At 36.4% G+C, this 22,804-nt stretch overlaps 2 long non-coding RNA genes across 14 annotated transcripts in view; one reads left to right on the top strand and one right to left on the bottom strand.

The window, feature by feature from the left end:
* LOC144304957 (uncharacterized) overlaps positions 1-10,455 on the top strand; it is a 69,223-nt gene extending 58,768 nt beyond the window's left edge. For all 6 annotated transcript variants that reach the window (XR_013371970.1, XR_013371968.1, XR_013371971.1 and 3 more), the window contains 2 exons: positions 9,179-9,360; positions 10,353-10,455. This is a non-coding gene — a long non-coding RNA (uncharacterized LOC144304957). The remainder of the gene's footprint in view (positions 1-9,178; positions 9,361-10,352) is intronic.
* The window catches only part of LOC144304956 (uncharacterized), a 38,347-nt gene extending 18,594 nt beyond the window's left edge, over positions 1-19,753 (bottom strand). For 3 of the 8 annotated variants that reach the window (XR_013371961.1, XR_013371958.1, XR_013371962.1), the window contains exons 1-3: positions 19,666-19,746; positions 10,400-10,529; positions 7,960-8,197 (exon numbers count right to left, since the gene is read on the bottom strand). This is a non-coding gene — a long non-coding RNA (uncharacterized LOC144304956). Of the gene's footprint in view, positions 1-7,100; positions 7,219-7,959; positions 8,198-10,399; positions 10,530-19,643 lie in introns of all 8 variants that reach the window. The other 5 variants (XR_013371960.1, XR_013371959.1, XR_013371963.1 and 2 more) reach the window with 5 other exon arrangements.
* Positions 19,754-22,804: the final 3,051 nt, after the last annotated feature.

Below are 22,804 nucleotides of genomic sequence, written 5' to 3'. Positions count from 1 at the left end.
AGAATTTTTGTGTTATACATTTCTTTCAGCTTTAATCTATTATTACTTTTTTAATTTATTTTAGAGAGAGAGAGAGCATGAGTGGGAGGGATGGAGGGAGGGGGAGAAAGATTCTCAAGCAGATTCCTCGCTGAATGTGGAGACTGACTTGAGGCTTAGTCTCATGACCCTAAGATATGACCTGAGGCGAAACCAAAGGTTAGACACTTAACTGACTGTGCCACCTACGTGCCCCTTCATCTACTATTACTATACGCTTTTTTTAATCAATGTAAAAGTTATACAGAAGTCTTTATTGAAGACTATTTTGGGAGTTTATGGTGTATATTCTTTGTATTGAAGTATAATATCAAGAGTTTTATATTAATTTCACATATACCATGTGATTCAACAATTCCATACATTACTCAGTCCTCATCACAATAAGTATACTCTTAATCCTCTTTATCTGCTTCACCCATACCCCAACCCCACCACCTCTCTGGCATCTACCAGTTGGTTCTCTGCATTTAAGAGTCTGTTTTCTCTGTCTCTTTTTTTTGTTTGTTCATTTCTTTTGTTTCTGAAATTCTGCCTATGAGTGAAACCGCATGGTATTTGCCTTTCTCTGACCTATTTCACTTATTATTATATACTCTAGGTCTATCCATGTTGTTGTAGATGGCAAGATTTCATTCTTTTTTTTATGACTGACTAATTTTTTTCTTCAAGTTTTTATTTAAATTCTAGTTAGCTAAAACATAGTGTAATACTGGTTTCAGGAGTAGAATTTAGTGATTCATCACTTACATATGACACTCAGTGCTTATCACAAGTATCATTATATTCTTGATGCTCTGTTATAGATTAATTGACCATATAATTATGGGTTTATTTTTGGGCTCTCTTTTCTGCTCTTTTTATTTTTTTAGTCTGTTTTTGTGCTAGCATCAAATTGTTTTGATTACTACAACTTTGTAGTATATTTTGAAATTTGGAATTGTAGTAACTCCAGCTTTGTTCATACTTTTCAAAACTTCTCTAGCTATGTAGGGTCTTTTTTGGCTCCATACATATTTAGTATACTTTGTTTTAGCTCTGTGAAAAATTTTGTTGATATTTTATTAAATAAAGATTGCATTAAATCTGTAGATTGCTCTTAGTATGGGTATCTTAATAATCCAACGTTAAGTGTTCTTCTAATCCACGAGCATGGAATATCTTTCCATTTGTTTATGCTATCGTTAATTTCTTTCAATAGTGTTTTTGGAATATAAGTCTTTTACCTCCTTGATAAAGGTTATTCCTAGGTGTTTTATTATTTGTGGTGCACTTTTAAATGGGATTGTTTTATTAATCTCTCTTTCTGTTACTTCATTATTGCTGTATAGAAATGTAACAAATCTCTCTTTATTGATTTTATATCCTACAACTGTACTGAATTCATTAATCAGTCTCACAGTTTTTTGGTGGAGCACCTATATACATAAAGCAACTACTAACAGACATAAAGGAAGAAATTGACAGTAATACAATAATAGTAGAGGATCTTAACACACCATTTATATCAATGGATATGCCCATACAGAAAATCGACAAGGAAACAGTGGAATAGAATGACACACTAGACCAAATGGACTTAACAGATATATTCAGAACATTCCATTCAAAAGCAGTGGATTACACATTGTTTTCAAGTGTACATGAAACATTCTCCAGAGTAGATCATGTGTTAGGCCACATAACAAGTCTCAGTGAAGTCAAAACAATTGAAATCATGTCATGCATCTTTTCTAATGACAAGGGTATGAAATAGTAATGAATCACAAAAAAAAAAAAAAATCTGGAAAGAACCTAAATACATCAAGGCTAAATAATATAGCACTAAAGAATGAGTGAATCTAGGGGTGCCTGGGTGGATTAGTTGGCTATGCATCTGCCTTCGCCTCAGGTCATGATCCCAGGTCCTCAGATTGAGCCCCACTTTTCCCTCTCCCTCTGCCCCTCCCCTCATTCATACTCTTTCTCTCTCAAATAAAATCTTTTTAAAAAATGAGTGAATCTAAACAATAAATCAAAGAGGAAATTAAAAAATACATGTGGAAAGGTGAAAATGAAAACACAATGGTCAAAATCTTTGGGATGCAGCAAAAGCGGAATTAAGTTGGAAGTCTATAGCTGTACAGACTTAACTCCAGAAAAAAGAAAAATCTCAAGTAAGCAACCTAAACTTACACCTGAAGAATAGATGCAAAAACTTCTCAACAAGTCTCTTCTCCAGTTATTGCAGCTCTAGTCACCGTGGCCAGCAAAGTATCCTATGACATTCTCTGTAAGGTGGTGCAGGAAGTCCTGCATGGGAATTAGTGTATCGTGTTGGAAGTTTTTGGAGATGTTTGTGCTGAAGACTGACTAGAAGAAGAACTATGATCCACAGAAGGACAAATACTTCTCAGGCATTGTCAGGCAAGTCCTCTCCCCCCCGCCCCAAATTCCCCATATGTGTTCTGGGGGACCTGCAGCTCTGTGATGAAGTCAAGAATATGGCTTGGCTTATGTGGTCCATATGGATAATGGCGCACATGGACATTGAGGTGCTCAAGAAACTCAACAAGAGTAAGAAATTGGTCAAGAAGCTGGTCAAGAAGTATGAGGCCTTTTTGACTTAAGAATCTCTGATCAAGCAGACCCCATGGATCCTGGGCCCAGGCCTGAATGAGGGGCTGGCAAATTCCTTCTTTGCTGACCCGCAATGAGAACATGGGGCCAAAGTCAAAGTGAAGCCTACAGTCAAATTCCAGGTGAAGAAGGTACAGTGTCTGGCCATATGAAGATGATAGATAATGAGCTTCTGTCCAGCATCCACTTAGCTGTCAGTTTCCTGGTGTCATTGCCCATGAAGAATTGGCAAAATGCCCTAGCTTATACATTAGAGCACCCTGGGGAGCCTTCTTATTAGGGCGCAGCATAAGAAGTCCTAATGCTATCGTTTAAACAAATCCTCAACAAAATACTAGTAAACCAAATCCAATAATACATCAAAAAACTCATTCACCATGATCAAGTGGGATTTATTCAAGGGATGCATGGGTGGTTCAGTATTTGCAAATCAATTAGCACATACATCACGTTAACAAAAGAACGGATAAAAAACATATCACCTCAATAGATGCAGAAAAATCATTTGACAAAGTGCAACATCCATTCATGATAAAAACTCTCAACAAGGTAGGTTTAGAGAGAACACACCTCAACATAATAAAGGCCAAATACGAAAAATCCACAGCAACCATTATACTCTGTAGTTACAACCTGAGAGCTTTTCCTTTAAGATCAGGAACAAGATGAGGATGTCCACTATCATGATGTTTATTCAGTATAGAAGTCCCAGCCACAGCAATCAGATATGAAAAAAACAAAAGGCATCCAAATTGGTATGTAAGAAGTAAGGCTTTCCCTCTTTGCAGATGACATGCTACCATATGTTATGTTATTTTGGTGTGATGTGCTGTTATACGGAAGAGAGGGAGGACTGGATAATCTTGTCATTAAATCTCAGTCTTGGGATCCCTGGGTGGCTCAGTGGTTTAGCACCTGCCTTCAGCCCAGGACATGATCCTGTGGTCCCAGAATCGAGTCCCATGTTGGGTTCCCTGCATGGAGCCTGCTTCCCCCTCTGCTTGTGTCTCTGCCTCTCTCTCTCTCTCTCTGTATCTCTCTCTCTCTCTCTCTCTGTCTCTCAAGAATGAATAAATAAAATCTTAAAAAAAAAACAAAAACTCAGTCTTTTGGTGGGCCCATGCCTTGGAGACGTAACCTTCACAAGTGTTTCTCGCCTGGTATATCTTTCTTTCCTCCCAGGCTCCTCTCCTCCTTCCTGGCTGCAGAGTTCTAGTCAGTTTGCTTGAAGTCCTCACCCCTGCTGACTGTGATTTTTTTCCCTCTTCAGTGGGGCAGGAAGACAGGAGGCCTTAGAGTCTGAGAAATTCCATTCCCTCAGTTGGGATATGACTGGAAGGTTCGAGGCAGCTTCTCCTCTCTCACTGTCAGAGCTGTGAAGAGAACTTTGAGAACCTGGTGGGGTTCTGCGAGGGACAGACCAGAAATCTGTGTTTCCCCCAAGACTATAGACTTCAAAAGTTTGTCACTCACACTAGTCCTCATCGGGCTCCTGAAATTTATTGAAATTAGCATTTAAGTGTTCCTACCAGTTTCTGCTCCAGGTATGTAGGTCTTGGTTATGCCTCCGTGGATTTAACTGCTTTTCCAGATTTAAAGTGATTGTTTGCTGGGTGACCTTAGTTTTCTGATGGATACAAGAAGAGTCATTGATTTTTCAGTTTTTAGCTTTTTCCTGTTGTAGATAAGTAACAGCTTCTAAGTACTTTACATTTCAAAGTTGAAGACAGAGGCCGTCCCATCTGTTTATAAAACCTTTGTTGTTATATTTTTATACTAGTAATTGCCATCTTGTTCTTCTTTCTGACTTCATGATCTTAATTCATATTACTAATATCTTTCCTAATTACTAAATCTTCCCCTTCATTGTGAGTGGTTATTATTCCTTAGCTCTCTGTTCTATTTATTCTCTTTTTTTACAGTATGCAGATTTCTGTGTATTGTCACACTCCATAGCAGTGATATAAAACAGATGTGAAATATATTTTTTTTTCAGGAGCTTATTCTCCCTTTGATATCGCTTAGGGTGAAGCTGGGTAGACTTCTCAAGAGAGAATATTGCCCAGACCAGAATTTGTACCCTGACAAAAGTTGAAGAGTGGGGGAAGAGTGCTATCAATAGCGAGACACTCACCTTACTACCACCCTGACGTGCACGTTCGTCCTTCAGAGAACTCTGCAATTTCACTCTCAGAGTACTGTCTTAAACTTCAAAAACCTTAGCCTTATAAAGCAATCCAGGGTGATAATCTCCTTTTACTTGAGTCTACCAATCTTGGGAATGTAAGGATGGAGGGAAGAAGATAGGAATTTTTAGGCTTATCTGATCTACCTGTATTCCCTCCCTGGCCAGATTTTGGTGCTGTCTTGATGTTACTCCAACAAAACCTGGGTGGCTTTGGCTATAATAACTGGTTTTTGTTATATAGTGACTGAAGGTCAAACGATCAAAGAGAGAAAAAAATGGGAGAAAAAAATGAAAAATGCACAAAAACTGCATCTAACATAACCTCTGTACTGCCCCTGCTTCAGACTGTGCTTTCTTCCTCACCAGAATGGTTTCTCAGAGTTTAGCATTAGTTTTTTAGAATACTTCTCTCTCTTTTTCTTTTATATTGTTTCCAGAGTTAAGTTTAGGGTGGAAAGCCAACAACGTGCGCTTTTTCCACATTTATTCCATGTACCAATATAAATTTGTTGATATGTAAACTAGATTCTTTGCCTAGACTGCCTCACGATGGATCTTTGCCTCTCGTACCTATGAATTAGAACTTTGTTACCTAAATAAAATGTTCTTGAGTAAGACAATTGTATGTTAAGGAGAAATTGGCTTATTGAAACAGTCATTTTCTGGCAAGTAGTCTACAGTTGAAGGTTTTATCAAATATTTATAGAATTTGTTTCAGTGATTCTAGGAAATGAATGAAGACAATATAAAAAGATGATACGCATCTTAAAAACTGCTGTCAAAGGATCTTGCCTTCACTGTTGTGTAGCATTTTAGATCTAAATTTATTGTGTTCCATTGATCTGTGTATCTCTGTGCCAGGACCACACTGTCTTGATCACTACAGCTTTGTAATACAGCTTAAAGCCAGGCATTGTGATGCCCCCAGCTTTGCTTTTGTTTTTCATGATTGCGTTGGCTATATGGGGTCCTTTGTGGTTCCATAGAAATATTAGGATTGTTTATTCCAGCTCTGTGAAAAATGTTGGCGGTATTTTGACAGGAATGGCATTGAATGTGTAGATTGCCTTGAGTACTACAGACATTCCAGCAGTACTTTTCTTCCAATCCATGAACACAGATGTTTTCCCATTTCCTTCTGTCCCCTTCATTTTCTTTCAGAAGTGTTCTGTAGTTTGCAGAGAACAGATCTTTTACTGCTTTGATTAGGTTTATTCCTATGTATCTTAGTTTTTGGTGCCATTATGAATGGGATCCATTCCTTGATTTCGCTTTCTGCTGTTTCATTATTGGTGTATAAAAATGTAACAGATTTCTGTATGTTGATTTTGTATCCTGTGACATAACTGAATAGAAAACACAGAAATGGACCCACAACTCTGTGGTCAGCTAATCTTCAAGAAAGTGGGAAAGAACATCCAATGGAAAAAAAGACAGTCTCTTCAACAAATGGTGTTGGGACAACTGGACAGCAACATGGCAAAAGAATGAAGCAACCACTTTCTAACACCATACACAACAATAAAATCAAAATGGATGAAAGGCCTAAATGTGAAACAAGAAATCATCAAAATCCTAGAGGAGAACATAGGCAGAAACCTTTTTGACATTGGCCATACCAGCTTCTCACTAGATACATCACCTCAGGGAAGAGAAAAAAAAAAAAGCAAAAATAAACTATTAAGACTCCATTAATATAAAAAGCTTCTGCACAGCAAAGGAACCAATCAATAAAACTAAAAGCCTTCAGAATGGGTGAAGATATTTGCAAATGACATATCTGATAAAGGGCTAGTATCCAAATCTATGAAGAACTCATCCAACTCAATAACCACCCCCCCAAAAAAAAATTATTTCGGTTAAGAAATGGGCAGAAGAAAAAAAAATAAAAAAAATAAAAAAAAAAGAAATGGGCAGAGGACATGAATAGGCATTTTTCCAGAGAAGACATCCAGATGGCTAACTGACACATGAAAAGCTGTCCAACATCACTTATCATCTGGGAAACACAAATGGAAACCATGATGAGATACCACCTCGCATCTGTCAGAATGGCTAAAATTAACAACACAGGAACCAACAGAAGATTTTCATGTTTGCTGTTGATCAGAAAATGCAGGTGTTCCAATTAATGTGGGGGGCGTCAAATCAAACCTGGAAATTCAATAATACTACAAAGATCCAGGGTTTTAAAAGATGTATATTACAGTATCTTAACACGATAGCTTTCTCATAACTTACAAAGGCCTCTCACCTATTTCTCAGACAAAGCAACTTCAGAAAATAAAGCCATTGCTAATTTTCCCTCATGACTCTCAGAAATGTTATAAAACGGTCCAATCTTCCACAAGTCTTTGACTCTATAAGGTCACCTATAAAAGATATGAATGAATATATTGATTTATGGTGGTGAGTTAGGCATTAATAAACCTAACTTTCTGGACTACAGATTGTCCCTGATAGTTTTTATTAGGTGAGCTTTACTAACACTGAAATGAAAATGCTTATAAAGTGCTAGATTTTTTTTTTTTAGCTATTTAATAACATGGTTTCTGTTTTCTATTTCTCTCCTTTGTAACTTTTTGTATTATAATGAGCAAATAGTAGGGGCACAGACAACACTATCTTAAACTCTAACTTCAGGGTCAAAAAGCACATAAATGTTATAAAAGGGAGATTTCTTGAAATTACCAAAAAATGATGACAGATAAGACAAGTAACATACGAATCAGGAAATCAAAGCCTCCTTTGTAGTTTATTATTCAAATACAAAGTAATTTAAAATGTAAGTTACAAATTAAATGTCAGATGTATGATTTTGACACTTAAGCAAAAGAATTTCACCATAAGCAAAAATGTTATTGCTAATGAAAATATCACACTAAATATCTAATGTTTCTCTATTTAACCAAACTTTATGAAATTGTTGGATTTCAGATAATCCTGTTTCTTACATGGTTGAGAAAGAAAAAAAATGATATTAGATGTGGTTATAATAGTACATTCGCAAATGTGTAGCATATTTTCACAAGATTTGCATAACTTTTTGCATTTATATCTATGGTCATTTATTTTTTTCCAGTAGTTTTAAGCGCTTACTGTAGGGCAAGTACCGTGATAGATGCTGACGATACTGAAGTGTGGGAGCAGGGCTCTCGTCTCACGGGGCCGGAGACTGGATCTCGGGGACACTGGACAGCGAGCAGAGGGATGGAAGTCACCTCAGCGAGGTCACAGGCAGGGCTCTCAGGAGTGAGGGGGTCCCGACACGTAGCCAACGTGCGCCTCCACCCACAGGCTTTTCTTTGGAGCTGACCAGGGAGCCTGGGGCCTTGTCGTTCTTGCCACGTCCTGTTTGAGTGAGGACGGTGATAGCATCTTTAATGGCTTGCTTCTCCTTGGGGTCTGGCCATTCTTCGTTGGTCACAAGGTGACGGCCATGAACAGACCCCACCTCTGACGCCCAGGGAAGAGATGATTTGTTCCCTTATTTCTGGTTTTGTTAAGCCTCAGCATTTCTGGGATTTTTTTATGAGCCTAATCACATAGTCCCCTACCTGTTTCTTCCTACCGGGTTTCACCTGTCCCTTGTTCAGTGAGACCCTCCAGATGTGTATCAGTGGGCCATATACTTGAGGGATGGTTGCCAGCGTGTATCTTGGGGGGTGAGAGAGAAGGGAAGTTTCCAAAGGAATTTGTATATGTTAAAGTAGACCTACAGGATCCTGGGGGTCAGGATCGCCTTGGCCCTTAGCACAGTGTCAGCTTCCAGGCAGTTGAGCCCCTAGAGGAAGGTCCCTCTGCCTGTTTTGAGGGCTTGTCAATGGGCTATAAGTAGTAAGGAGATTCAGTAATTTTTCTTCTGCCTTTGGCTCCCACATCAATACAAATATGAACAACCATTTGATAAGCATTATATTACTTGTATAGAACACCACATATGCACAGGTGACTGAGCAAGTTTTCTAGGGCTTTGCAGGAAGGCCTTGCTACTGGGAGTTATGTGACAAATCCGGCTGTACCCCCTAAAAGAATGGAAATATTGACAGTGGCAGTACTAATAATGGCCAAGTATCAGATGTTTGCTCTGTGGCCTGCACGGTGTCCATATAAAGAGAATTTATATGCAGCGTATCCCTTAATCCTCATGCTGTGAGGTAGTTACGATCATGATGGTCTTTTTAAAAATGAAGAAGATAACATTTTTATAGGTTAAATATTTGTTCAAGGTTATAAAGAGAGGTGGAGTCAGGACCTCCAGTCAGCTATTCTTTAGAGCTAGCTTGCCTTTTCAATGTTAACATCAAATTTTATACACTCAATTATCTACAGAGAAGCTCCAGAATGCTGCTTTTGAAAGAATGTGCTAATAGTTATAAAAGAAGTCAATTGCTCTGAATTTCCTCCCGATCAAGGGGATAAAGTCTAAAATGAGAAGAGGTTTTTCTGCTGGATGCCAAACAAGATTAAAACCAATAACACCCCGACATAAAGCCCAGAAAAAAGATGGCACGGTGAGGATTGGGGGATAATGAAGGGATGTGGTGTGTGATTGGAAGGTTTCTTACACTGTTCAGAGTGAATCATTAAACAAAACAAAAGAATAACCTTTGCTAATTTAAAGGAAATTATTTTTCTAGGGCAGCATTTCTGCAACTGGTTTCCCAGAATATTCATCCACTGAGATAATGATTGGGAGTGTGAGAGGAAAAAGAAAGTGAATGTTTCTCTGGCCAAATGCATTTGGAAAATATGATGTACTCTTCGATATTCACAAATCCATTAGCATATTAGAGGTTCCAAGAATTTCAGGAGTTTGAAAACCTGCTCGACTTAGCTCAGTATTTATCATCCACTCAATGATTTTTCAAAGATTTAGTAGTATTAGTTTCCTGCAAGCCATGCTTTGGGAAATGTTGGTTTATAGATATATGAATAGGTTTAGAAATAAGAAACAAATACAGGGGCGCCCGGGTGGCTCGGCGGTTGAGCGTCTGCCTTTGGCTCAGGGTGTGACCCCAGGGTCCTGGGTTCGAGTCTCGCATCGGGCTCTCTTCATGGAGCCTGCTTCTCCCTCTGCCTGTGTCTCTGCCTCTCTCTGTGTCTCCCATAAATAAATAAATATTTTTTAAAAAAAGAAACAAATACAAATTTCAGATTCTTTTTTACATAAGGAAAAGTTTTAACTTATTTGCAGTTTCTTAATAAATGCAAGTTTTAAAGAGTATGCTTGAATTTTACATATTTTTCCTAATCTGCACATTAGGTAATAAATGCCTCTGATGAGAGTAAGAGATCTAATAAAAATACATCAGCTTTAGAATAAACAAGGGATAAATTATTAAATGTGCTCTGTTCTGTCCTGCTGCAGATAGACGTCTGGCTGGGACAACAATCTACACATATATTTGATTTACAACTCTACACATCATTATGCCATTTTATAATAAAGAATGGTATATTATGACACTTTAATCTATTCTAAATATATATTAATCTTTTACAGAAATTCAGAAATTCTCATTGATACGGATTCCGGGTTCCAGTGCATACCGGCATTACATGGTGATTATCTTCATTAGGTGCTCCTGTGGAAGGTTAGCGAGCTTTCTCTTAAGAGGTGCTTCAGGAAAATTTTACTTTCTTCTCACAGCAGATCACAAATGAACTGATAGTTAGATGTCTTAAAGTAAGTCAGCAAAAAAAAAAAAAAAAAGCATGACACATAAAAGAATTATTTTCAAAAAAAAAATTATTTTCAATAGTTTGAATTCAAATTAAAGTAAACCCTGAGTGAGTAGGCCTTTAGTATACACTTATTTTCCCCTCATTGATAAATATGCATCATGAAACTCAAGTAGAGGATTATGATTTTAAAAAGCAAGTGATTATATAAAGTCTTGGACTATTATTTTTCTGCTTTTTTTTTTTTTTCTTTAGACTTTGGGAGCTCTCAATGGTTTTCTTTTCAACCATGTAAATGACTTGACAGGTTTTCTTATGCTAAATAGTTATTCAAATACTGTTTTATACTATGTAAGAATTAGGGCAACAACATAATTTTCTTCCAAACTAACATAGGGCACAGAGAAAACATTTTAGAATATAACTTTACTTAATCAAACTTACTTATTTTAGTTTCTTAAAGGGAGTTTCTCTTGGTACACACACGTGTGTATATGTATTCTGTATATTTTTATTTTTTTGAAGATCTATTCATTTATTTTAGAGATGGAGCATGAGCAGGAGGGCCAGAGGGAGAGGGGGAGAGAGAGAGAATCTCCAGCAGACTCCATGCTGAGCACAGAGCCCAACTTTGGGCCTAATCTTACGACCCTGAGCCCAAACCAAGAGTCGGACCCTTAACCAGCAGCACGACCGAGGCTCCCCATGTATTTTATATATTATATTACATATAATAATATATGTATATATTACATAATATGACTGTAAAAATGTGTATATTTGTATGTATAGATGTATATGTGAATATTTGTATATGTATAAACAAATGCATATCTTGGTTTAATGTTGTTTCTTTAACACAGAACTATAGTTTGTCCATGTCATGGTGCTCAAGTTCACTGTGATGGTGAACAACCGTATGTCACCACTGAACTTCTCTCAAGGGTGTGCAATTAAAAATTATCAGTAAACATTCTCTTTATACTACTTTAATACGAAAGAGACCAAATGTAAACTCACTGCATAGTTATCATAAATGCCATTTTCGTTGATGAATATTGACTCAAATCAAGTACATATTTTTATGAAGTACCTCATTTGATTTTACATTTAATTTCACATTATGTGGGATCATGTTACTACTTAGTTGAAAACAAAATGAAACATTTTCGGGGTGCCTAAGTGTTGCAGTTGGTTAAGCGTCTGACTCTGGGTTCTGGCTCAGGTCCGGATCTCAGGGTTGTCAGATTGAAGCCCGCTGAGCCTGAAGTCTGCTTAAGTTTCTCTCTCTGCCCCTCTCATGGCACTGTCTCTCTTAAATAAATAAATAAATAAATAATCTTTTGTTTTAAACCAACATTTTAAATAATTTCTAAAGAAAAGGTTATTTGGGATTTTATAAAGCAAAATGTTCATTAAAGATTATGTAGATTTCAGTAAAACAAATTAAATTTTCTCCAGTATATTTTTTGTTAAAAGTGATATGTTACATACTGAAGGGGTGAGTGAAGTAAGTCATTCATTAATATCTTTAATCAAAGACTTCATTGACTAGCAGTGAAATAAGTATATGTATTAACAGATAAAACATGCATAAATGAAATTCTCACTGAAAATTCATAATACCCCAAATGTGTAGGATATAATAAAAATTATTCCATATTTCAATTTTTGTGCGTTTTGTTTTTTATGTATTTTGTATACACCATGCATAATATATGTCATATATAATATGTTTTTAAAAAATATCAAGGATTGGGAAAAACATCTTGAATAAGAAAAAAATAATCAACTCATACTAATACCATAATTAATTAGATGTTAGAATTACCCATCAAGATTTTTAAAGTATTCCTCAGGCTTTGTTTATAATTATTTATTACTTCAACAAATAATTACAAGTTCTCTTAGAATAAATGAATAAAAGAAAATCTCAACAACAAGAAGGAAATTATATAAAAGAAGCCAAATGGCAACTATAACTGAAAAGCAAAATAATAATAAAAAAAACCCTGCTGGATGGGCTCAATAGTAGAGTGGAGACAACAGAGGATGAGTAAGTGAACTTGAGGACAGATCGATAGTTTATTTAATCTGAACAACAGAGAGCTTAATGATTGGAAGAAGTGAACAGAGCCTCTGGGACTTGTGAGATAATAATAATAATAGATTGATCATTTAATTATCAGAATCCCTAAGGTAGGAGTAAGAGGTTGGGGCTGAACAAATAAATAATGATGCACGTTACCAAATCTGGAAGAAGACATAAACCTGTAGATTCAAGAAATCCAGAGAAATTTAAATAGAATAAATCCAAAGAAATACTCATGAAGATGTATCCTAATTAACTCACGAATACTGAAGACAAAACTTTTTTTTTTTTGAAGACAAAACATTTTAAAAACAGCCAGAGAAAACGACACATGTGGAGGAACATCAATTGAAATAAGCGTATTTTTCTTATCTGAAATCGTGGTGGCCAGAAAGAAGTGGCCAACGTTTTCAGTGCAGAAAGAAAAGAACTGGCCAAATGGCATCACATATCCAGAGAATAGTCTATAGCAAGACATGGGGAAGCAAGGAAAACCATGAGAAGGCTGTTATGATGACGCGGGACATAAGTGATGGTAAACTTATTTACCTTATTGTTTCCAGACTACTGTTGCTTTTACTCTGAATTAAGTTTTATATTTTATTTGTTAGAATTCATCAGGGAATACACATGAATTTGTATTTATTATTAATGTTTTATTTGTTCTTATTTTTTAAAGATTTTATTTATTTATTCATGAGAGACCCAGAGAGAGGGAGAAGCAGGCTCCCTGCGGGGGGGCTGATGCAGGACTCGATCCCAGGACCCTGAGGTCACACCCTGGGCTGAAGGCAGGCGCTCAACTGCTGAGCCACCCAGGAGTCCCTAATATTAATGTTTTAACTTTAAACACAATTAAGGAAAAACAGAGCAGAAATAGTGGCAAAAATTTGTGACACATTTTTTATTTTTATATTTTTTAAGATTTTATTTATTTTTTGAGAAAGAGAGCATAAGCAGAGAAGGGGCAGAGCGAGAGGGAGAGGCAGGCTCCTGGCTGAGCATGACCGACCCTGGGATCATGACCTAAGTCAAGGCAGACACTTAACCACCTGAGCCACCCAGGTTCCCCTGTGTTTTTGAAATAAAGAACATAATTTAAGATTAAAAGGATTTTCCTAGAAGCTAAATAATGGCACAGGAAAAAAAGTCATTATGTTAAAATTGGAAGTAATAGGAAAATACTCCGTATCTCATGTATTTAGGGACGGCAGTGCTACAATTGGGATTTTTCCTAATCAATGTAGAAAAATTTGTTTTGAATTAGCAATTACTTTTTAATTGCACCTAAAAGGAGAAATGTATTGATGTTAAGTGCTCCCATGATTAAAAATAAAGACTGAATTTATGAATCAGTTTTTTTGTTCTGTAAATTAATAAAGAAGCATAGCCTCCATGTGGATACATTATAAAATGTTGTCAGGATTGTGTATGACTTATTTTAAAGATGAAAAAGGAGTAATTTGATTCAGTTTTTAAATGAGTAAGATATATTCGCGTCTTATGTGATTAAGCTAATTTTGCAGAACATCGTGCTTTAATTCATCAGTTTAAGCTCTTAGTTAATTTCTGCTTTTGATTTTTCTAAGAAAATATACATGTATTCTGAGTCTTTAAAAATTGGAGAATTGTAATGACTGGAGGAAGATTTACATGTTTAGATCACAGAATTGTATAACATTCTGACAGGTAGGAGTGTGTTGACCCATTGAGACTAAATCTTCATTTTCAGGGAAGTTAACAAAGAAGGAAAACTGTCTAGACCATTTCCTTAGACTTTGAGGGATGCATTTTTGTAAGGATATTTATGATAAAACGTTTTTAGAAGCTTATTATTAGGCTAGTTGATAAAAAAGAATAAACACCAATAAGCCTTTGACTCTGCCTCATGTTTTAACTCAGTGACAAGTAAGTGTTTATCATTTCTTTTTTTTTTTTAATTCTTTTTTTTTTCTTTTTTTTTTTATTTTTTTTTATGATAGTCACACAGAGAGAGAGAGAGGCAGAGACACAGGCAGAGGGAGAAGCAGGCTCCATGCACCGGGAGCCCGACGTGGGATTCGATCCCGGGTCTCCAGGATCGCGCCCTGGGCCAAAGGCAGGTGCCAAACCGCTGCGCCACCCAGGGATCCCTATCATTTCTTTTAATATATAACCATCTCAAAAAAGTATATATAATTTGTAAAGTTTACCATATTAAATGATCTTTATAGCATGCTGATCGAGTTTAGATTGAAATGTTTTCTAAAATAATTGAGGTGCATTATAAGTAATCGACACAGTCAATGATACATATACTAGATGGACGCCATCTATTTCCTAAATATTTTACAACTTTTAAACAAATTAAGGAAGGATCAATACTAGGTCAGAGCTCTAATGATATATATATATATATATATATATATGCTTTATTCACATGGTTATTTCCTTTAGTCATTTAATTTTTTCTTTCTTTCCTGGATTCTGAAAATCTTTAATGGGACTTTCACATTGATATATGAGTTAGGAATTATCTCTAGTTGGAAGTCTTGAAACCACTGACTGATTACACAAAGAGTTTAGCACTGATACACTAACAACCACTTTCAGGTCTTTGCTTCCTTTCATTACTGTAAAACACAAAGTCTGTATTCAAATGAATGCCTTTGAAAAGTTGCTTTGCATTTATACATTTGAAATTTATATATTTTAATTACAATGAGCACATTTTGGAAGTATATGAAGAAATATTTAGTTAGGTGTGCAATTCACTAGGCGTCTGTCTAATTCCAATAAAGCCCTGCAGTAATACACTTTATGATAATCCAACTTTGTGGTAAGAGTTGGCTTTTGGCTTTTGGTCTTTATCAGTTCATTAGTCAAATGAGGACAGACTAGGGTAGTTTGGGATTGGGGATTAACTCATTCATGTAAATGCATCACTATCTTCACTCTTTGCTTCTTGTGAGAGTATATACTGAATGAAAAATGAGAGTTATTCATTAATAATACAACTTTGTGTTTCAGGCAGTGCAATATGTTATCACACTATAGTTCTTTTAGTTATTTTTCTTTAAATGTTTATTTTAGAGAGAGAGAGAGAGAGTGCACAGGAGAGTGGGGAGAGGGGGAGGAAGGCAGACAGGTAGAGGGGGAGAGAGAGAGAATCTGAAGCAGATTTTGTGCGGCACTGAGCCAGACCCCGAGGTGGGACTCGATCTCGCAACACTGAGATCACAACCTGAGCCCAAACCAAGAGTCAGATACTTAACTGACTGAGACACCCAGGTGCCCCCTTTTAGTACTTTTTATATAACTCTATTTTCTCTGAGAATAGAATACTTTATAAACTGATTTTTAATTATTGGTTATCCTATATAAAAACTGAGTCCCAGAATCCCAAAGTATTAAGAATAAAGAAATGATATTTGAAACTTACTTAAAAAAATGTCCACTGATACACTTGTTTCATTTAATTATAAGTGCAACAAAGAACATGTTGATATGATCTTATTATGTTTATTCATTTTCTTTTCATCCCATAGGAAAGAGTTAGAAAAGACTGCGACAAGTTAGTTCAGTTTGTAGTTAGAAGGGTTTGGGTGCTAATAGCATGTACTATGTCCAATTTTGTAGATTTTTTTAAAGGATTTTATTTATTTATTCATGAGAGACACAGAGAGAGAGAGAGAGGCAGAGACACAGGCAGAGGGAGAAGCAGGCTCCATGCAGGGAGCCTGACGTGGGACTCGGTCCTGGGACCCTGGGGTCACGCCCTGGGCGGAAGGCGGTGCTAAACTGCTGAGCCACCCGGGCTGCCCTGTAGATTTTTTTCTTTTAAAGATTTTACTTATGTATTTATTTGAGAGACAGAGATAGCGAAAAAGAGAATGAATGGGGAGGAGAGGGAGAAGCAGGCCACCCGCTGAGCAGGGAGCCTGACAAGAGGCTCCAACCCAGGGCCCTGAGATCATGACCTAAGTCGATCACTTAACCGACTGTGAGTGACCCAGGTGCCCCCAATTTGGTAGATTAATGACAAATTTGGCACTAATATTTTCCCGATGTCTAGATTTTTGTTTTGTTATTGGCAGTTTTGAGTAAATTATTTTCTAAATCCCACATAATTTTCCCAAAAGAAACATGCAAGGATTTGAAATGCCATCCATATCTTTCCTAACCTTAAAGGAATAAAGAGAAAGGTAAATTATCCTAGCTTTTAAAATAATATTCAAGAAGGATCAAGTCTACTCACTTTATATTACAATGGTCTCAGACACATATAAAAGTGACATATTCTTATACTAATAGATACTAAGGTCTTTTTCCTATTAATCTGCAGTACGGTGCAGAAAATACAGCCACAAGGTTATAACTGTACTTTTTACCCAATAACAGGAAGCACCATGCAAGTTAAAGGATAATTCTATTAAATTTATTCTCAGAGATCAGAACACATTCTACTTTAGTTCTGGATATTTATAAGCTAAAGTTCCTGACACCAAGGTTGTGGCATAAGCATGCTCTTCCTCAGCATTAGTGTTTTTCGACATTAGTGTAGCATTTTTCTTTGTCTCCTTTTCCCAAACTTTTTTTATGACAAGAGAATGACTTACAGCTTTATGCAATACACTCCAGAATAAAATGGTATAGACTGATTTCTACTATTGACTTTGGGATATATATACCTAAAGTATTATCAGGTACTAAAATACCAATTTGCTTCCTATTTTCTATGAGAGGACAGAGTAAGCGTTAAATCCTCTTTTACTTAGTAATTAAATATAGTCCATTGATACAAAAAATATGCAAAACTGCATGGTTAAAATAGAGAATCATCAGGTCTAATATGTACTCAAATCTAGATATTTTGAATGTTTTCCCCACTAAGTGAAAGGAGGGCATCAATAAAGCTGTAAGAATTTATCACTAGGGAAATGATAAAATATATAGCAAAGTATTGTAGTTGATAGAAATCTCAAAGCATAATTTAAATAAAAATAAAAAAAAATGAGACTTTTAAGGTCATCTATATACATTTTCACATATATTTTTAAATATGAATTGAGTAGGGACGTCTGGGTGGCTCAACAGTGGAGCGTCTGCCTGCGGCCCAGGGCGTGACCCCGGGGTCCTGGGATCGAGTCCCACATCGGGCTCCCCGCAGGGAGCCTGCTTCTCCCTCTTTCTGTGTCTCTGCCTCTCTCTGTGTCTATGTTTCTCATGAATAAATAAAATCTTAAAAAAATATATGAATTGAGTAGATGTCATTTAGCAAAGATGAATTGAGGCGATGTCATTTAGCAAAGAGTGAATAGTAGAGCATAATCAGGGTACTGGTACAAACAAAATATTAATGGTAATGATAAATATAATAAAATTACATCAATATAAAGCCTTCCGCAGATTTATTACGATAACATTCCATGAACTAAAACAAACAAATAGAAAAAATTGAAAGGAGAACATGGAGAAAGTGATATCGTGTAACTGCTCTACGATTAACAGTATTTATGGTCTCAGATACAATAAATGACTTTTATAGGATTGACTTTTGAGGATTGCAATTTTTAAAATACTTTTCATCCATCAAAATGGTGAAGCATAATTACAAAGGTTGACAAGCCTCTCAATGTGTCCTGCATACCCCTCAATAGATGGATACTTGTCAGATGGTAAATCAGACTTCACCCTGGCCTGCATGTTTGTATCTGAACAAGGGACCTGGGAAGGACCTTAAGTAAGCGACATGCAAGGCAGTGACAAAGTGTGAAAACTGAACGGAAAAATAATTCTCATGTTGTATATAAAATCATTACTGCAGCAGAAATAGAGATCCTTCAAACCATCTCTAAAGATCCAGACAACATTAAATTTTGAGAAGTTTGTTTTGAGAAAGAAAAAGAAAAGGAATAGGACTGTTCTCATTATTTGGTCTCTGTAGAAAAAAGATCCATAAGAAAAGAACAAAGCAAAGAAGTTCAAGTGCTTCTCAGTACAGAACTTAGACGGGAAAGTCTCTGAAAGTATAATTACAGAACATTATTTGTCCTGACAGTGTTGATAGGGGAGTGTTTCTAACAAAAGCCACAGTAGAAAGGGGAGAATCAGCCAGGACAAGATGATATATTCAAGTTCCGGAGAATTCATAAAGGGTTTCATGATGGGACTATATCCAAAAACAAAAAAAACAAAAAAAAAAAAAAAACAAAAAAACTGGGGAAACCATGTGAGTCTTAAATAGCAAGAAAATAATTTTCAAAATTACAATAATAAAATACATAAGTAATTTCCGAGTTTAGTTTTGTAATTGAAAGCAAAGGACTCAGCATGAAATGGTGCTTGGACGTAGTTTAAACAATTCAAGCTACTTTTACTGGGCATCTCGGGTACACGTGTACTGTGATAGATTCCTGGACACAAACGTTAATCCATTAAAAAGGGAATGTTTCTCTTTTGGTTGTCCCATATTGTCAGGACAGAGATTGTATGAGAATTTTTCTCAAGGGCCATTTTTACCTTTTATTGGTCAGGAGACAATAGCTCACTTCGTGTACTAAGTAAACTTTACACAGTATGGAGGGAATAATATGGTTTCCTATACTTTTGAAAGTAATAACTGAAACTCTAAAAATTAAAGTCTATAGCATATTTCACTTTCACACATTGAAATGTATGTATACATATATTTGAATAAGGAAAAAGAACATTCATGGGAGGCGACATTCGTCAGTGCTGCTCTACACATGAAATAAAGGCTAGACGTGCCATAAATGCCGAGGAAAAATTGGCAGAAAGCAGCCAGTCTCTAGATGCACAATGAACCATTTTTACTACCATGACGTGGTGACTGGAAAAATCTGCCATATGTAACACTCTTCCGGGTTTTTTTTCTTTTCTTTTTTTTTTTTCAACATTTTATTTGGAAATAATTTCAGACTTACAGAAAAAGATAAAAATTGCTCAGGGAGTTTCTATAAGCCCTTCACAGACTATATTAATTACCAAATATAGTTTATCAGCCCCAGAATTTTGTACCTTAAGAGATTTATTTCCTTACATAGCATCTGAGTGTCAGGAATCTGGAAACACTTTAGTGGAGTGTTTGTGGTTTGGAATTTTTCCTGCAGCCGTAGTCAAGTTGTTGCCTGGGGCTGCAGTCACCAAGGTGTTGGGATCTGCTTCTAGAACTCATGGCGGCGTTGGTGGGACACTGGTTCCCTGACTCAGCACGTGGGCTTCCTTCCCCAAGGCTCACAGAGCAGGGCCAGGGCTTTCCAGGGAGGAGGAGGAAGACTGAGAAAGAGGCTCATAGGGTCATGATGTCAGACTTCTACTCTACCATTTCTGTCCTACTGATTTTGATGGAAGTATATCACTAAATCCAGCCCAAAGTAAGGACGAGGGATTTACCTTCACTTCTGGAATGAAGACGCATCAGACTGTCCACAAATATTGAAAGCCACCAACCCACATTGCCCAAGTGTTAGTATTTTATCCTGTTTGCTTTATCGTTCTCCCTACCTCTCTTATTATTTTCATTTTTGGAGGGGGACTTTTCAACGTAAGTTACACACATCATGCTCCCTTAGTCCTAAAAACTTCAGTGTATATTTATTGAAAACAAATGTGTTCTTCTACATAACCCACTTTGTAATTTTCAAAATTAGAAACATTAATACAGTATTATCTAATATACGGACCTTATTCAAATTTTCCACTTGTCCACAAAAGTCCTATATTAAATGAAAAAAAAAATAGTCGACCTTTGGATCAGTCTAGGATTACTCGTTCCATTCAATTGTCACATTTTTTCCCCGCCTTTTTCTTTTCCTTTTCTTTTTTCCTTCCATTTCTCCCTTCCTGCCTCCCCCCTTTCTCCTGCCAGGCCTTCTTTTCTTCATCCATTCCTATTTTTCATTTTATTATTATCTTTTTCCTATCATTTAAACTAAAGCAGTATCTTGGGGTTTCTCGTTTGTCCATGCCCTTGACTCTGATAAGTAAAGAGTTTCTTTTCATACATTGTTCCTCAGATTTGGTTTGTTGGAATATTTGATTTGATTGTGGTGCTGCGTATTCTTTGGTGGAAATGCCATGGAAATGAATTCTGGTGCTCCCAGGGCATTACACTAGAAAGTACATGTCTAACTCTCGTTCTTGGACACCTTAATTTTGATCACTTGGTTAAAGCGACGCTTGCCAGATCTCTCTACTTTAATAGTTACTACTTTTCCCTTTGTGGATACTAAGTATCTTGCAGGAGATACTTTGAGATTATGTAAATATCTCAGTAAACCCATCAAAATTTCATTTCTCTCTGATGATTTTTTACTTGAAAGTATTATCACTATGATGGTTGTCAAACAGTATTTAACCATGTATATCGTTAGGCTAAATATTTACAGGAATACGACAGGATTGAAGTTGGTTTATTTTCACGGTGCTACGAATAAGCAATTCCGAACCCATGAGCGTTCTAATATTGAGAGAACAAGAAGTGACATAATCTGTATTAGGATCCATACATCTTTCAGAGAATTACAGATACAGAAAGGGAAGAAGATCAAACGTATCCTCTGTGTGCACACGCGAGCGCGCACACACACACACACACACACGTATACACGTATTTATTGACTCATGTCTCTTACAGGGTCTCAAATCACTGACATTCCCATAGCAAGGAATATATTTGGCGTTCAGAACCCATCTTTGATTTCTAAACCAACTAAAAGCAAGTAGATTTCTTGGCAAAATTGCTGATTTCGGGCCTGCTGCTGGGAAAGACTTCGAAATAATCTTGTACGCCAGAAATAAGGAAGTGCTCAAAGAATGATGGAGGCATAGCAAGTGGACACGGCAGTGACCAAGTTGTGAGAACTCTGAGTGCCAAAATATAATAATAAACAGATTATAGCACGTAAAATGATTTTAAAATTATTAAATAAATAAATTCAAATTGATAAATAAATTCAAATTGAATAAATAAATTCAAAGAAGAGAAAGCACTCTCCCATAACAAACTGAGAACTAACAAGTGTAAGAGTAGTGAGGGATTTAGGGAACCCTATCATATTTTAATAAACCCCACAGAATGCTCTTGGTGAGTTAAACAATATAACAGTTAGTGTTCGTTTCATCTGCTAATGATGAATTACTCTGGGATCTAGTTCTTACTTGGATAAAATTGGCTGCAGACATTGTACAATTCCCAGCTTGCTAGTTTTCTCCTACAATGATTAACCATATATGAACATGAGTAAACTGATATGATTAGAGGGATAACCTTTAGTCATTATAAATTATTAATTTTTTTAAATTTTTATTTATTTATGATAGTCGCACAGAGAGAGAGAGGCAGAGACACAGGCAGAGGGAGAAGCAGGCTCCATGCACCGGGAGCCCGACGTGGGATTCGATCCCGGGTCTCCAGGATCGAGTCCTGGGCCAAAGGCAGGTGCTAAACCGCTGCGCCACCCAGGGATCCCTATAAATTATTTTATGTATAGAACTCTCAAACTCATACATAAATAAGTAATATATGAATACTAATATATACTAAATAACACTGTCATTAATAACACAGTGCTTGAAAAACACCTTGTATCAGTGCCCTCATACTATATATAAGAGCCTCAATCTAGATGAGTGCTACTGTCCATGTTCCACTTAAAATGGGAAATCTGATAAATGCTGCTATTTCTTTGCTGACAATTTTATCTCTGAAGAGTGAGCAAGACTTAAGGGAAACTGGTCCTATAAACAATGATCACAGGACAAGAAGTGCTGGTTGGTGATGTGAACGGGATGGAAACAGAGATACTAATCATATCATTAAGCTGCCTGAAATGGTTGTGAAAGGCAGTATTCATCATTGTCAGGCTTGTACGATAAATTTGGGGAAGGAGCATTGTAAGATGTTAAGAAAAATTTCCACTTTATCCCATCATAGAAAATTTAGATTTCTGAAAACATGAATTTATGACATTTTGCCTTAAAAGTTCTCAGATTTCCCATTACTTACAAGATAGTCTGAAGCTCTTAGCATTTAATGGTATAGTCTGGCCAAATATTTTACTTGTATCTCTCATTTGCCTCAGGGTCCCATTCAGTTTCTGTAAGCATGCATACATACCACCCCCTGCTACACACACATATATACACACGCCCACACACAAAATTTATAATCTCTGTCC

This window comes from Canis aureus, chromosome 34 (assembly GCF_053574225.1).
Source record: "Canis aureus isolate CA01 chromosome 34, VMU_Caureus_v.1.0, whole genome shotgun sequence".
Lineage (NCBI taxonomy): Eukaryota > Metazoa > Chordata > Mammalia > Carnivora > Canidae > Canis > Canis aureus.
The sequence above is the reverse complement of the archived record's forward strand: the minus strand, read 5'-3'. Positions and strand labels throughout refer to the sequence as shown.